The 15,658-nt window shown below is 37.8% G+C and overlaps 1 protein-coding gene across 12 annotated transcripts in view; it reads left to right on the top strand.

The window, feature by feature from the left end:
* LOC143240776 (uncharacterized) overlaps positions 1–15,658 on the top strand; it is a 246,700-nt gene that overhangs the window by 113,736 nt on the left and 117,306 nt on the right. For 7 of the 12 annotated variants that reach the window (XM_076483806.1, XM_076483805.1, XM_076483814.1 and 4 more), the window contains one exon: positions 2,380–2,431. The exons of 4 other annotated variants lie outside the window; for them this stretch is intronic. The gene's annotated coding sequence lies outside the window, so the exon portion shown is untranslated. Of the gene's footprint in view, positions 1–1,945; positions 2,035–2,379; positions 2,432–15,658 lie in introns of those variants that run through there. One more of the 12 variants, XM_076483811.1, reaches the window with a different exon arrangement.

Here is a 15,658-nt window from a genome sequence, read left to right as displayed (position 1 = left end):
ACCTACCGCCAACTTTTGGGCTACTCTTTTACCAACGGGTAGTGGGGTTGACCGTAATGTTATAAAGCCCCCACAGCTGAAGGGGCAAGCATGCAGGGTGCAACAGGGATTCGAACCCGTGACCCTCATATTACGAGTCGAACGCCATAACCCATTCCTGGCCATGCCGGGCCTTCGGCGGTAAGCTTATAAGGGCTTATGGCATTAAAACTTAGGTTCGATATCCGTGGTGGATATAACATAGATATCCCTTTCTGTAACGTTTTGATTAACAACGAACAAACAATCATACAACCCCCCTCCTCAAAATATCACACTCTCTTGGAATAGTTTTGTGAGTTAATTGAACAGTCTCGGTCGCACCAAACATGCTCGCCCTTTCAGCTGTGGGGCGTTATAATGTTACGGACAATCCCACTATTCGTTGGTAAAAGAGTAGCCCAAGAGTTGACGGTGGGTGTTGATGACTAGCTGCCTTCCCTCTAGTCTTACACTGCAAAATTAGGGATGGCTAGCGCAGATAGCCCTCGTGTAGCTTTGCGTGAAATTAAAACAAAACAAAACAAACAAACATTAATCGAAGAAACTAAATCACTGAAAAATAACTTGGTGTAATTATTGTGCTTTAAAAGTGGAAGTTTCTGCTGTAAAGCTTCTTTGAGACACAACAATTTTGAAAAACGTCGATGTGTATCTGGTACATTGTCGCCACTAGGTGAAAGCTGGTTAGAAATCAGTACACGTTTGGAAACGTGTAGGTGTATCTTAAGAAACAAATCTTTCCACGCGAAGAGGGGCATAACTGCGTTATCACGTAGAAAAATCATCCAAAGCGAATGTGTGAAGAGAGAGAAAGTGTGTTTATGGAACTGTGTTTGACAGATCTTACATTAATGCTTTGAAGAAACATGGGGTGTTTTATTATAAGTCTGTTTCCGCTTAAACCTAATAAGGCTTAGCTGTGTATTAAGCATCATCTGCCTACAGCGTGAGCATTTATTAAAGAGAGAATGGAGGGCCCGGCATGGCCAAGCGTGTTAAGGCGTTTGACTCGTAATCCGAGGGTCGGGGGTTCGAATCCCGCTCGCATCAAACATGCTCGCTCTTTCAACCGTGGGGGCGTTATAATGTGACGGCCAAATCCAACTATTCGTTGGTAAAAGAGTGGCCCAAGAGTTGGCGGTGGGTGGTGATGACTAGCTGCCTTCCCTCTAGTCTTACACTGATAAATTAGGGACGGCTATCGCAGATAGTCCTCGAGTAGATTTGCGCGAAATTCAAAACAAAGAGAGAATGGACACTACAGAAATTTATATTTTGCCCATACTATTTCAATATTTTCAGATATTAATCAAACGTTTGAATTAATGTTACATCGAATAGTATTTAGTTTAACTTTCTTACAGCCGTTTTCTACGTATGAATATAGTGCAAAAAAAAAAAAGATATAAATCGAGCCACCATTTATAGGTTTCTATTAATTCAGTCATTTTAACTCGGTATATTTAAACATAAACATACGAAACCACCTAACTGAAGCGTTGCTTATTCAGATGTTAGAGTTATTTGAAGATTTAATGAGAAACTTATATTTTTATCACCTGTTAGGGACTTCTAGTAATCCACTAGTGACAGTCCAATTGGAAGAGTTGTTTTTTCCTCCGACATTTCGTGATCCACGTGTCTTCTTTCTTAGCCTTCTCTTACACTAATGGAATGCGACTGCGTTTCCTGATAGAGTCGTTTCGACTAGCCCAGAAAATAAAAGCCGCGATATAATGCATTCCGACGAGTAAGGCAGGCGGTGTGGTCTAACACACGAGGCTTACCTTTCCTAAAGTTAATTAAACATAACACCGCACCTAATCATCTCAGACCTGATGATTGCCATACTAATCACCAGGGGAAGACGGTAGGGGGCCAAATGGAAGTGGCAGTATGTAGAAGTTGAATGTAGAGCATGTGGTCAGAATTCATTTGGAGGATGTGAAGGCGGGAATAGGAAAACAGTAAAGTTGTGCTTTCCTTTGATATGTAAACAAGTATTTTATGAAAATATTTGTAATTAACTCTAAGTATTTGAGTGTGATATACGTCTTGGTAAGTTAGTGCGCTTTAACGCAGCAAATATATAAATTTTGATGCTAGTTTCCTTAAATATGCACTTGAACTGAGTTTTAATTTCGCATGTACTTACATCAAGATTTTAGAGCGCTTCATTATTACAATATTTGTTTTAAGAAGTCTTTTGTGTGATTATAAACTATGCAGTGGTGAACAAAGTTCACACATATCTTACAGTGTACAGTGCAAATCAAAGTTCACACAATACCTTAGTGTACGGTGCAAATAAATCTGATCATTTGTTGTTTTTTCTAGGTAAGTTAAAGACGTGGTACTAAGCTAGAATTTTACGCATATCTACTTATAGGTAAGTACGTTTTTGTTGTTGTTTTTTTATAAATTCATACGAAAGACAACAAATTTAGAAAAGTTTAGAATATTGGCTTCATTAAAGCTCGTTGCGTTTCACACCTTACACGTCACATGTTTTGTTTATTAATTTACGTTTTGTGGTGTTTCAACTTGCGCGTTGACGACGTTCATGAAATTAGTTTGGAGATAATGCTGTTGATGTAAAGTGACCTTAATGCTGTTGATGTAAAGTGACCTCAATGCTGTTGATGTAAAGTGACCTTAATGCTGCTGATGTAAAGTGACCTCAATGCTGTTGATGTAAAGTGACCTCAATGCTGTTGATGTAAAGTGACCATAATGCTGTTGATGTAAAGTGACCTTAATGCAACTGATGTAAAGTGACCATAATGCTGCTGATGTAAAGTAACCTTAATGCTGTTGATGTAAAGTGACCTTAATGCTGCTGATGTAAAGTGACCTCAATGCTGTTGATGTAAAGTGACCTTAATGCTGCTGATGTAAAGTGACCTCAATGCTGTTGATGTAAAGTGACCTCAATGCTGTTGATGTAAAGTGACCTTAATGCTGTTGATGTAAAGTGACCATAATGCTGCTGATGTAAAGTGGCCTTAATGCTACTGATGTAATGTGACCATAATGCTGCTGATGTAAAGTGGCCTTAATGATGCTGATGTAAAGTGACCTTAACGCTGTTGATGTAAAGCCGTGCCAACCCTTTTTAAAGTGACCTTCCTTTTAATATTTTTCACTCGAGATTGCAAAGATTTGTGGCTTTAGAATTAGTTTATTAAGCCTTAAAAATGAATTTCTTGACGTTAGGTAACACATGTAATTCTTGGAAACAGTTTTCTTCCAGCCACTACACTTATTTCCTGTATTTATAAAGGAGGTATTAAAACTAGCTATAGAGTAACTACAGTGAATACACATTATAAAGGAGGTATTAAAACTAGCTATAGAGTTACTACAGTGAATACACATTATAAAGAAGGTATTAAAACCAGCTAGAGAGTAACTACAGTGAATATACATTATAAATGAGGTACTAAAACTAGCTATAGAGTAACTACAGTGAATACACATTATAAAGGAGGTATTAAAACTAGCTCTAGGGTAACTACAGTGAATACACATTATAAAGGAGGTATTAAAACTAGCTATAGAGTAACTACAGTGAATACACATTACAAAGGAGGTATTAAAACCAGCTATAGAGTAACTACAGTGAATACACATTATAAAGAAGGTATTAAAACCAGCTAGAGAGTAACTACAGTGAATACACATTATAAAGGAGGTATTAAAACTAGCTCTAGGGTAACTACAGTGAATACACATTATAAAGGAGGTATTAAAACTAGCTATAGAGTAACTACAGTGAATACACATTACAAAGGAGGTATTAAAACTAGCTATAGAGTAACTACAGTGAATACACATTATAAAGAAGGTATTAAAACCAGCTAGAGAGTAACTACAGTGAATACACATTATAAAGGAGGTATTAAAACTAGCTATAGAGTAACTACAGTGAATACACATTATAAAGAAGGTATTAAAACCAGCTAGAGAGTAACTACAGTGAATACACATTATAAAGGAGGTATTAAAACTAACTAGAGAGTAACTACAGTGAATATACATTGTAAAGGAGGTATTAAAACTAGCTATAGAGTAACTACAGTGAATACACATTATAAAGGAGGTATTAAAACTAGCTAGAGAGTAACTACAGTGAATACACATTATAAAGAAGGTAGTAAAACCAGCTAGAGAGTAACTACAGTGAATATACATTATAAAGGAGGTATTAAAACTAGCTATAGAGTAACTACAGTGAATACACATTATAAAGAAGGTATTAAAACTAGCTATAGAGTAACTACAGTGAATACACATTATAAAGGAGGTATTAAAACTAGCTATAGAGTAACTACAGTGAATATACATTATAAAGAAGGTATTAAAAGTAGCTATAGAGCAACTACAGTGAATACACAAATGTAAATGAGGTTATGGCTGTTATTAGGTGTTATTTAAGATAAACCTAATTGAAATGTGTTGGCAAACAACACATTTAGAGGCACCAAAAGAAGATGTTAGGCCATTAAAAACTTGAGAATAATATAAAAAAAGTTATTCATTTAATTGAAAAATGTTGACAAATGCCACATTCATAGACGGCTAAAGTTGGTGTTAGATTATACATAACTTGAGAATAATATGAAACAAATTTTCATTTAATTGACAAATGATGACAAATGCAACATTAGTAGACGGCTAGAGTGGGTATTAAGTTACTATTAATTTCAGGATAAAATAAATTCATCCATCTAATTGGAAAAAAGTTGAGAAATATTATAAAACGTACATGACGAGCTCGAAAGATTGATGTGACAATATGATCAGAATTTTGAAAGACTTGAAGAGACAATAAAAGCGATGCGCATGCGTTAGTGCTTTCACGGTTAGAGGTGGCATACGTGTTTTGTTCGTATAGCATGACTCTGTGTATAGTAATATTTCTTGCGTAGTTTGTTAAAACGTTCAACAGATGACTGTATGCTGTCATCCACCGCAGTTGCTGTCCATGTTTGATACACCAGCTGTTTCAATACATTTTTCTTAAACGTTTTTGTGTTACGTTTTTATCATATCATTATATTTAAATTCAGAGAAATGACACTGCGGTTGTTGCTATACCTGGTATCTTTCTGTAAACCTTAATCTTATAATGGCCAATCAGATAAATGGCTGTCATTTGTACGGTTTCTGTATAGCAGTATTAATGTTAAAACTTTGTAGAATGGACGGCAGCTGCCTGTTGTGGAGACACAAGTGTGGAAGACGACGTTTCGAAAGTCTTCCGCCTATCGTTTTGGCAATCTGTAGCTAAACAGTGTTGACCACGTTTTCGAATGTCCACTTTGTAACTTAGATATATAGCACAAACTATAAGAGTTAGGGGTTCGAATCCCACCAAACACGGTTGCTCTTTCAGTTGTGGGGGCGTTATTATGTGACGGTCAATCCAACTATTATTTGGTAAAAGAGTAGCCATAAAGTTGGCGGTGGGTTGTGATAACTAACTGCCCCTCTATCCTTACACTGTAAAATTACGGATGGATAGCGCAGACAGCCCTCTCGTGGCTTTGCGCGAAATACAAAACAAAGAAACAAAGACCGAAAATTTAGTTACGTGAACCACGTCCTATGTCCTTTGTCACAAGTACGGAGGTAATATGTGTTTATTTCCTGTAGGCGAATAACTAAACGCTGATAAAACAATTGGTTTAAAAGTAAAGAAGAAAAATGAAAAAGCTTTTCCAATATTTACTTAATTTAAACAAAGAGAAACTGTTATGGGTATTATATGATGTCAACCTTTATAGCAAATGTATAAACAAATGTGAGAATGGCCATTGGATATCTGATTATTTATTAATCTCTTTGTCTTCAAATAATATTTATTTTATGTATGAGTTTGCAGTTAATAATTTTATTGATATGAATAGGAAGTTAAATATTAACTGCAACCCCTAGAAACAAAAACAAACAATAACAACAAACTAATCATATGTCTTCGACCGATTAACTGTGGGCTTTACTTTTGTACAGAGTAGAGTTGGGGCCTGGCATGGCCTAGCGCGTTAAGGCGTGCGCTTCGTAATCTGAGGGTCGCGGGTTTGCGCCCGAGTCGCGCCAAACATGCTCGCCCTCCCAGCCGTGGGGGCGTTATAACGTGACGATCAATCCCACTTTTCGTTGGTACAAGAGTAGCCCAAGAGGTGGCGGTGGGTGGTGATGACTAGTTGCCTTCCCTCTAGTCTTACACTGCTAAATTAGGGACGGCTAGCACAGATAGCCCTCGAGTAGCTTTGTGCGAAATTAAAAACAACAACAAACAAACAGAGTAGAGAATGCGCGAGTGTTCGTATGTAATGAAGCACAAAGTTACTAAAGTTGTAAGTCCGTAGACATGCCGCTGTGCCATTGAGAGGCACATAGGAGAGAGGTGTGACCACCATAGTTTCAAGGAGAAAGATCCTAGACATCTGAAATTTTACACTCATACTGAGAGTGTGCATCTGGTTATTCCTTATCTTATCCACATGCGCCTGCGCATCTACACGTCTTTTCCAATCGGCAAGCTGGCGAAAAACCATATAAACAAAGAGGTGTATTCACTGTAGCTTCAAGGGGGGAGAAACCGTGGGTATCAAAACTTGGCTTCTAGCGTTCTAATTCCGAAGACATGTCGCTGTGACACTGGTGGCCAGAGTAAAGAAAGAGACTTGTGTTTCCCAAAGCTTAACAGTTTCCCTAAATAATGATCATGTGAGTATTAAGAATTGTACATCAGTGAAATACACACACACACATGGGTATAACAAGAACTGTTATATCGATTTATGTCTTAGAATATCTACCAGAGGCGAAGTATTACATAACATACGTAATAATATCATACGTAATGAATATGGTGAAGAAGTGTTGGAATAACATTACGGAACGGACCGTAAAAACTCTTTTTGTTTTTCTCACCCACATTCCGCTTGCAAATATTCAATGTTAAATACAATAATTTCAAAGTTTTCGTGTGCTATAGAACGTCTGCAGACGTAAGTGTACAATCACAAAATTAACTGTAACTGTAAGGTGTGTGTGTGTGTTTTCTTATAGCAAAGCCACATTGGGCTATCTGCTGAGTCCACCGAGGGGAACCTCTGATTTTAGCGTTCTAAATCCGTAGGCTTACCGCTGTAAGAGTGGGGGACAACTTTAAGGTGGACGTAACCTAACATCATTATCATCTTTGATGTCTGTCAGAAACTTCAGCGCCATGGTAGTGTTTAAGTAGTAAGAGTCAAGACTGACCATTCGGTCAAACGTGGTCAACGATTTGACGACGAGCGTTGTTACTGTAGTCAACATGACATGTATGTTCAAAATTATGGACGACTAACTACACTTAAACTGGTCCTCGTGTAGCTTTGCGAGAAAATTCGGAAAGAAAGAAACCAACAAAAACAGACCGACCTTCTCTTCTCTGTACGCGTTGGATAATGCACTTAATATTATAATATTACACGTCGTTGTAACAACAACTCTGAAGTCCTGACGCCTACGCATCTTAGGTGATTCATGTCTTGCTGGATAGCAATGAGCTGAAGCCACTTCCATTGTGGGGTCTATCGCAGGCTCCGTCATGGCGGGAGTTAACACAGCTCTTCTGCACTACCGCTGTATCTAACTACATGTCGTTTAGCCTGGCACTGACCGATTTGGAGACTGCCGTTGCTGCTAATAGAAACCTCTTCGTTTAACATTAAGAATTGCCAAATGGCGTCATAAACGTGAATCTGCGACATTTCAAACGGGGAAAACTTAATGAGGGGGAAAAAGTCAAGCATTACCCTTCGCACGAATGTTCAGAATAAACGAACCAAACATAAAAATAGGATGTTGTCAAAACATTGTATCCGTTAACTTCAAACTCCAGACTTGTTGGGTTTTTTTTTTTTTATCATCCATTACCGGCAGGGTCTACATATCATATCTTATTGGGTAAACGTTGCTCCAGAAGCAGTTAGTTGGATTTATATGGTATTTATATGTATATTATAAGTGCACTTATATGATTCGTATGCAATTTAGCACACAGACAATTTAGCAAAACTTGTTTAAAAAGCCGATGAGGTGTCAGAGGTAGTTTAAGGTTAAGATATAAAAGACGTGGAATAGTATTTGAGTTAAAGAATAGATGAACACGCTATCTGTGTGTGACTTACATCAAACTCTACGACGACAGACTTGTGAGGGCGAAGAGTGGCTTATTGGTTAGCTTTGAAACCGATGGTTCACAAACCAATTCGCTTCCCGTTGCCGCAAAAACGCGTTCCGTCCTTTCAGGTCATGAGTGTAAGAATGGCAGTTGAATCCTAATTTTCAGTCACGTAAGAGCAGTCCAAGAGTTGGCGGTGAGTACTGTTTACTAGCTGCCTTACCTCTAGTTTTTTTTAGTTCGATATGATGGTACGGCTATGTGCTGACAGCTCTTGTGGTTTCAGCTTCAGCACTTAAATTTACTTGAATACGTATAAACGTCCATTTTTGTTTTATCTAAAATACAGAATAATGCTCACCTGTACTTAAAGTTAGCGTAACCTATGGGTCGCGGGTTCGAATCCCCGCCACACCAAATATGCTCGCCCTTTTAGCCATGGGGAAGTTATAATATGACGGTCAATCCCACTATTCGTTGGTAAGAGAGTAGCTCAAGAGGGACGGTGGGTGATAGCCCTGACTAGCTTGTGCGAAATTCCAAAACAAACAAACAAACAAACAAACCCTCTAGTCTAACATTGCTAAATTAGGGACGGCTAGTGCAGATAGCCCTCTGTAGCTTTGCGTGAAAATTCAAAACAAACAAACTTAAACTTAATAAGATACTTTTAAATGTACATTTTTGTTTTATCTAAAATACAGAACTATGCTCACCCGTATTTAAATTCAGTAGAACACATTTCAATGTATATTTTTCTTTTATTTAAAATACAAAAGAAATGTGACATGGTAATCATATTTCCTTTCTGCCAAAATTTATAGAAGCAAAACAAAAGTACTTCCATAGCACAAGTGCCTAATTTGATTTAAAAATGTATTACAATAAAAAATGTTAAACCTTAACATCACATAACATGGTCGAACTGTTGCGTTCACTTTCAAAACATGCGCTGTCAAAATTACTTTCCCGTGCTGGTACAGTGGTAAGTTTACGGATTTACTACGCTAAAATCAAGGGTTCGATTTACCCTGGTGGACTCAGCAGATAGCTCGATGTGGCTTTGCCATAAGAAAACACACACACACGCTACGTATACCGACCACTGTAAAACTAGTTGATGAACATTTCAGTCGTACAAAAGAGTCACTCAACAATAACAACACACAGTAAATCTACATGTTTAATATTTATGTGACGTCACAATTACTTTATTTATTGTTCGTAGTTGAGGAATACGACGCAATGAAATAAAACCTTCATCTTGAAATGGAAGTCTAGCGGTGTTAGAAAAACATATTACATTTAGCAGTCTGTATTAAATATCCGAACACTTAAATAACCACGTTGTTCTCAGTACACTGCTTTTAACATTCTTTCTGTTATTCAGTATACTAGACCTGATACACCACTGTAATTTAATTAGCACTTCCTTATAAATTTGTTTGTTTGTATGTTTTGAATTTCGCGCAAAGCTACACGAGGGCTATCTGCGCTAACCGTCCCTAATTTAGCAGTGTGAGACTAGAGGGAAGGCAGCTAGACATCACCACCTACCGTTAACTCTTGGGCTAGTCTTTTACCAACGAATAGTGGGATTGATTGTGACATTATAACGCCCCCACGGCTGAAAGGGCGAGCATGTTTGGTGCGACGGGGATTCAAACCCGTGAGCCTCTCATTACGAGTCGAGAGCCTCACGAAACTGGTCATGCCGAGCCTTTTATAAGTTTGTTTCCATTCTAAGGTAACTGCGACCATATTTGTTAAACATGCGAATATTCTGTTATTCAGTTACGTTTAGACAACAATTAAAATCGTTTAGTCACACACTCCACATGCATAATTGATTCTTTGATTTTATATTTCAAATCAGTCACATTATTAATCCTGTTAAAGCTTTCTTGTAATTTTGTTTGTCTATAGTTGGTCTGGAGTCTGTATAAATGTTAGAGATAGGCTATCTGTGGTATTTGATTCTCGATGTAATGTTAGATATTATATATTTTTGCCCAGCACCTTCGCTTTTATCATGAATTAAATCCCCGTGTTTTTTTTTTCGCAACGCACTTGTTAAAATAGTTCTATAGATGGCGCTGCACATATTGAAATACAGAGACACACACATACATGCATATAATACCTACGTATATATTACATGGCTGGTTGAAGGAGTCCTGCAACGGTATAGGCATATAACATTAATATTACAACGCGGCTGTTTGAGAAAACTGGCTCCAATGAGGGCCATCTTAAAGTGGTTGATTTTTTTTACCCTAATAAGCTCAAAATAAAAGCTAATTTTAAGTAAATAATTATAACGAAAAGAACCTTCCAAGAGGGACAACCAATTCCCATTCTAAAATAAACTTAACTCAACAGGTCAAAACTAGATTGTGCAGATATCCATTGTGTGAATATTCGTATTAGGTATTTTTTCGGTGGTTGTGTTTTATTTGACAATCACGTAGTTCTAAAGGTTTTCAACTTGTGCTGATATATTTATTTTCGCTTTTGTTTTCGTTTTGGCGTTGTACAATATTTGAGACTTTTATTGAAATAAAGTAGAGAACAACGTTTTGACCTTTTTAGGTCATCTTCAGGTCTAAAAAAAGTTTGCAAACTCTCCTTGTTAACCTGAAGATGACCTCAGATGGTCGAAATGTTGTTTTTTACTTTATTTTAATAAAGTAATACCCATATCAGCCGACTTGAGATACATTTTGTTAAGCTGCAATAGGTCATCAGATCACTGCCAGATGTACAGTGGAATAGATAAATAGATTAGGTCCTTGAAAGATAGCTTGAAAACTAAAATTGTGTAATAATGTTTAAATAATTTAAAACGTCACATAAGATGGTAGCGAAAGAACATCGATACGTGTAATCTTTTGAGGGCTGGGTCCCTGTTTTAATAATTGCTCTAAAGTTGTACTTTTTTTAATTATGTATATATAACTGAATATGTATAATATTTTGGAGATTAAATTTTGAGGAAGTCCCTTGCAAAACATATCGGATTACATACACAAAGTTATATAAAATCCACCTTAGGCAGATTTTTGGAACAGTACAACTGACAGGTCGTTTTATCTAATCACAAACCTATATATATGTGTATATACACACGCTTAGCACGTATATAGATGTATGGATACCATATTGAATAACTTTTTGTATCTATTAAAAGCAGTTGACACGAACACGGAGAAAGCGACATTGACTGGTAATTAATTTCCAAAGTAAAAAAACAACAAAAACTTGCAGTTTTAAACTTGGTGTCTGTGACTCATTCTAATCTAGACTGTGAGATTAGAGACGTGGGAAGAACGTGGTTACAGATGTGCGTGGGAGGAAAGACATTTCGTTTGTTTTGATTCGGGTTAAACACCTCAGATTTAGATGCAGCTAATCAATTCTAAAAATACAAAAAAAAATAACTTGAAAATACAAATAATTCAACTGACAATTTTTAAACTAAAAATCTCCAGAGGGACTCGACTTTCACTCATTGTTTTATGTTTGTCTGTTTACCGCGTTTTTAACTATTTATCTTAGGCGTTTGGCAGCACATACGTCGTCAGTGGTGGTCTGTTTATCCACTGGTCAACGTAAAGCTGCCGTGAAGAAGCGAACAGTTAGTGGGTTAGTAAGACAAAACATTATCCATTTATTAAAGTGACCATCACAACTTATTCTCACGATATCATTTAGTTTGTTTTGAATTTCGCGCCAAGCTACTCGAGGACTATCTGTGCTAGTCGTCCCTAATTCAGCAGTGTAAGACTAGAGGGAAGGCAGCTAGTCATCACCACCCACCGCCAACTCTTGGGGTATTCTTTTACCAACGAATAGTGGGATTGATCTTCACTTTATAACGCCCTCCCTCGGCTGAAAGAGCGATGATGTTTGATGTAACGAGGATTCGAACCCGCGACACTTAGATTGCAAGTCGAGCGCCCCTTAACCATCTGGCCACGCTGGACCGTATATAATTTATGATGTAAGATCATGACCTAAACATTAACGTCTTTATTGTTTTCCTCAAAGTCACCAAGTTAATAACTTTCTAATCCAAGCAGTAACCATTAGTTTTTCTATCATCAGATTTAAATTGTTTGTTGTCAAGCACGAAGCTAAAAAATTCGCCGTCTGTGTTCTGACCACCGCTGGCATCGAAACCTAATTTTTAGCGTTTAAGCTCTCAAACTTACCGTGGGGCCCAAAATTAAATGAAAACCCTCACATAAAGTCATGTACTTTATAAACAAGAAGTACAGGAACAACTCAATACACAAAGTATGAGAACAGATGTCCAGTCAGGGACATTAAAGTTAAACCAAAAGATGAAAATTTATTACCACCTTTTACAATTACCTTTATTTCTTTTGCGCTCTCGTCCAGTTACTTTAAAACGATGTGTTCTGATTTTAAAGTTTGAAATACGTAAGAGTATAAATTACAGGATTACTAAATCACGTTTCTTTATGATGACGTAACGGATGAGATTTGAAAAATTTCGTTCGCGCGTTTAAAATAATTTTGATTCGATTTTCACCAGAAGCCATCAATTTGTAACCACAAATGCTCGTCGTTAGATAAATAAAACATCTGACTGGGTGATTATTCTTCATCGGATCAGATTTATTTTTGGAATATATAACTGGGTAAGGGAAAGATTAAGATATCGAATTTATTTTGTTATTTTTTTAACTACTTTATTACTGTGGTGTACAGAGCTAAGTCAGAAGTAAAAGTGGGTTGATAGTTTCACCTCTGTAATGTAATGAATATGGCTCCAGCTGTCTAGACTTCGCTTCGTTCATTTATTTGCCCTTTAAAGAGTTCACCACGTGTAACCTTTTCACTGGTTTGATTTTTTTTTCTCGCGAGATATCTCTGTCATTGTAGTCCTGACAATTAGGTGACAACACTTGCTTTGGCAGTAGACCAAGTCGTAAGTTTGTATGACGACAACAATAGAATTCGAAGACCAGTAATTGATGTGTTTGGATGCATTTTATTGTCACAGTCACTATCGGTAGAAAAAAGAACGAATAGCTACATTCGGCATTGTTCTAGAAAGATTCCTTATATATATATATATAGAAGCACAGCACGTGAAATACGTTTTCATTTTGAGGGGTGTTTCACGAGATTCACGTGTAATCTGAATTCCTTGACTGTTTCAGATTAACGAGACTCTCACCCCCATCATTTACGTTTCATTGTGTTCTGAGGACTGTTTGTTTGTTTTTTGAATTTTAACGCCCCCATGACTGAAAGGGCGAGCATGTTTGGCGCGACGGGGATTCGAACCCGCCTGAGGGCTGTTCCTTTTGTCTGATATTAGTTTGATTTTTTGGCCCCGGGCAAAAGGTATTTAATATCATTTTCCTGGAGTAACACGCTAAATTGATGTTTTGTGTTTCTATTGCCTAAACTACTTCGCAATAAGAAATTCGTCAAACCTTCTGAAGGCCGGCATGGCCAGGTGGGTTAAGGCGTTCGATTCGTAATCCGAGGGTCGCGGGTTCGAATTCCAGTCACACCAAACGTGCTCGCCCTTTCAGCCGTGGGGATGTTATAGTGTGACGGTCAATCCCACTTTTCGTTGGTAAAAGAGTAGCCCAAGAGTTGGCGGTGGGTGCTGATGACTAGCTTCTCTCCCTCTTAGTTTTACACTGCTAAATTAGGGACGGCTAGCGCAGATAGCCCTCGAGTAGTTTTGCGCGAAATTCAAAAACAAGCAAACAAATTCTAAATATATCAGATATTTCTCCGAATCTCTTCTGTGTTTGTTCAAGTTATTCTCTCAAAATCACGCTGTACACGTATCAGTACATTTTTTTAAAATGTAACCGTCAAACTCACTTTACAAATCACAATTTTATTTTATTTTGATTTTTTCATGAAATGTACTACAAGTTCGTATCTGTGTATCACGGAAACCTCACATTTAGGCATAAAACTCGGAGGGACCTCAAACACTATTTTACTGTTCTGGTGGCCCGGCATGTCCAGGTGGTTAAGGCACTCGATTAGTAATCGAGGGGCACGGGTACGAATCCCCATCACACCAAACATGCCCACCCTATCAGCCGTGGGTGCATTATAATGAGACGGTCAATCCCACTATTCATTGATAAAAAGTAATTCAAGAGTTGGCGGTGGGTGGTGATGACTAGCTTCCCTCCCTCTTAGTCATACACTGCAAAATTAGGGACGGCAGTCGCACATACCCCTCGTGTAGCTTTCCACGAAATAAAAACACAAAGAAACAAACAAACTGTTGTGGTTGTTATTGTTGAGCGCTATTTTTAATCAGTCATTAATTGTGTGTGTCGAAGTATAAACGCGGAGGACCACTAAAAACCGTATCACTAAACGCTTAAGCTGTAGTACGGCGTTTATTTGTTGTTTTTAAGCGCAGAGCTAAAATATGTGCTATCTTCGCTGTGCTCAGTGTAGATATAATAAGTCCGAGTGAAATAGTTGAACTTAAAACGTTGAAACGACAGTTATATAGGGAGCTGTCCGCATGAAACATTAAGCAAATTATTGCTGCTTATACAGTATACATACACACACACATATATAACTTGTTTATGGTGTAGAAATGTCGTGTAGGGAACCGTCGGTTCATACGATGCTCCGATTACATTTTAGAAGAAATAATCTTAAAAAATATGTGTGTAGCTTTGCGCGAAGATTGTGAAACAAACAATCCTCTATATATGCCTCATAATATTTGTCTGTAACTTGAAGATCCGTAGGTAGAAAAACAACAACCGTTTTTTGTGCATATATCGTGCTGTAGTAAATGCCTGCTTGTTTGTTTGCTTGCTTTTGCAACGCACATAGTTGAGCAATGGGCTATTGCTGTGCCTACTGAAAGGATCAAACTCCAAATTTATGGTTACACGACATAGTTGAGCCACCGGGAGAGAGGGAATGTTTGTTCTATTGGATATTATCTAAGCCTTGTTGTGTGTTTGTACGTACTTCACTTCCCCAAGTTGTATTCTTTGAGCTATTTACCAAATAAATCGCATTAACAGGAGCCTATAGGAATATTTATTTGGATTCAGAACTGACCAGGCCCGGCATGGCCAAGTGGTGTTAAGGCGTGCAACTCGTAATCTGAGGGTCGCGGGTTCGCATCCCCATCGCGCCAAACATGCTCGCCCTTTCAGGCGTGGGGGCGTTATAAGTGACGGTCAATCCCACTATTCGTTGGTAAAAGAGTAGCCCAAGAGTTGGCGATGGGTGCTGATGACTAGCTGCCTTACCTTTACTCTTACACTGCTAAATTAGGAACGGCTAGCACAGATAGCCCTCGAGTAACTTTGTGCGAAATTCAAAAACAAACAAACAAACAAACAGAACTCACCAAAACCTTTAAGATGGCAGTTTCTGTTGGATGGTTGCTCC

The sequence above is a fragment of the Tachypleus tridentatus genome, chromosome 13 (genome assembly GCF_004210375.1).
Source record: "Tachypleus tridentatus isolate NWPU-2018 chromosome 13, ASM421037v1, whole genome shotgun sequence".
In the NCBI taxonomy this organism is placed as follows: domain Eukaryota; kingdom Metazoa; phylum Arthropoda; class Merostomata; order Xiphosura; family Limulidae; genus Tachypleus; species Tachypleus tridentatus.
This window is presented reverse-complemented; position numbering and strand designations above follow the sequence as displayed.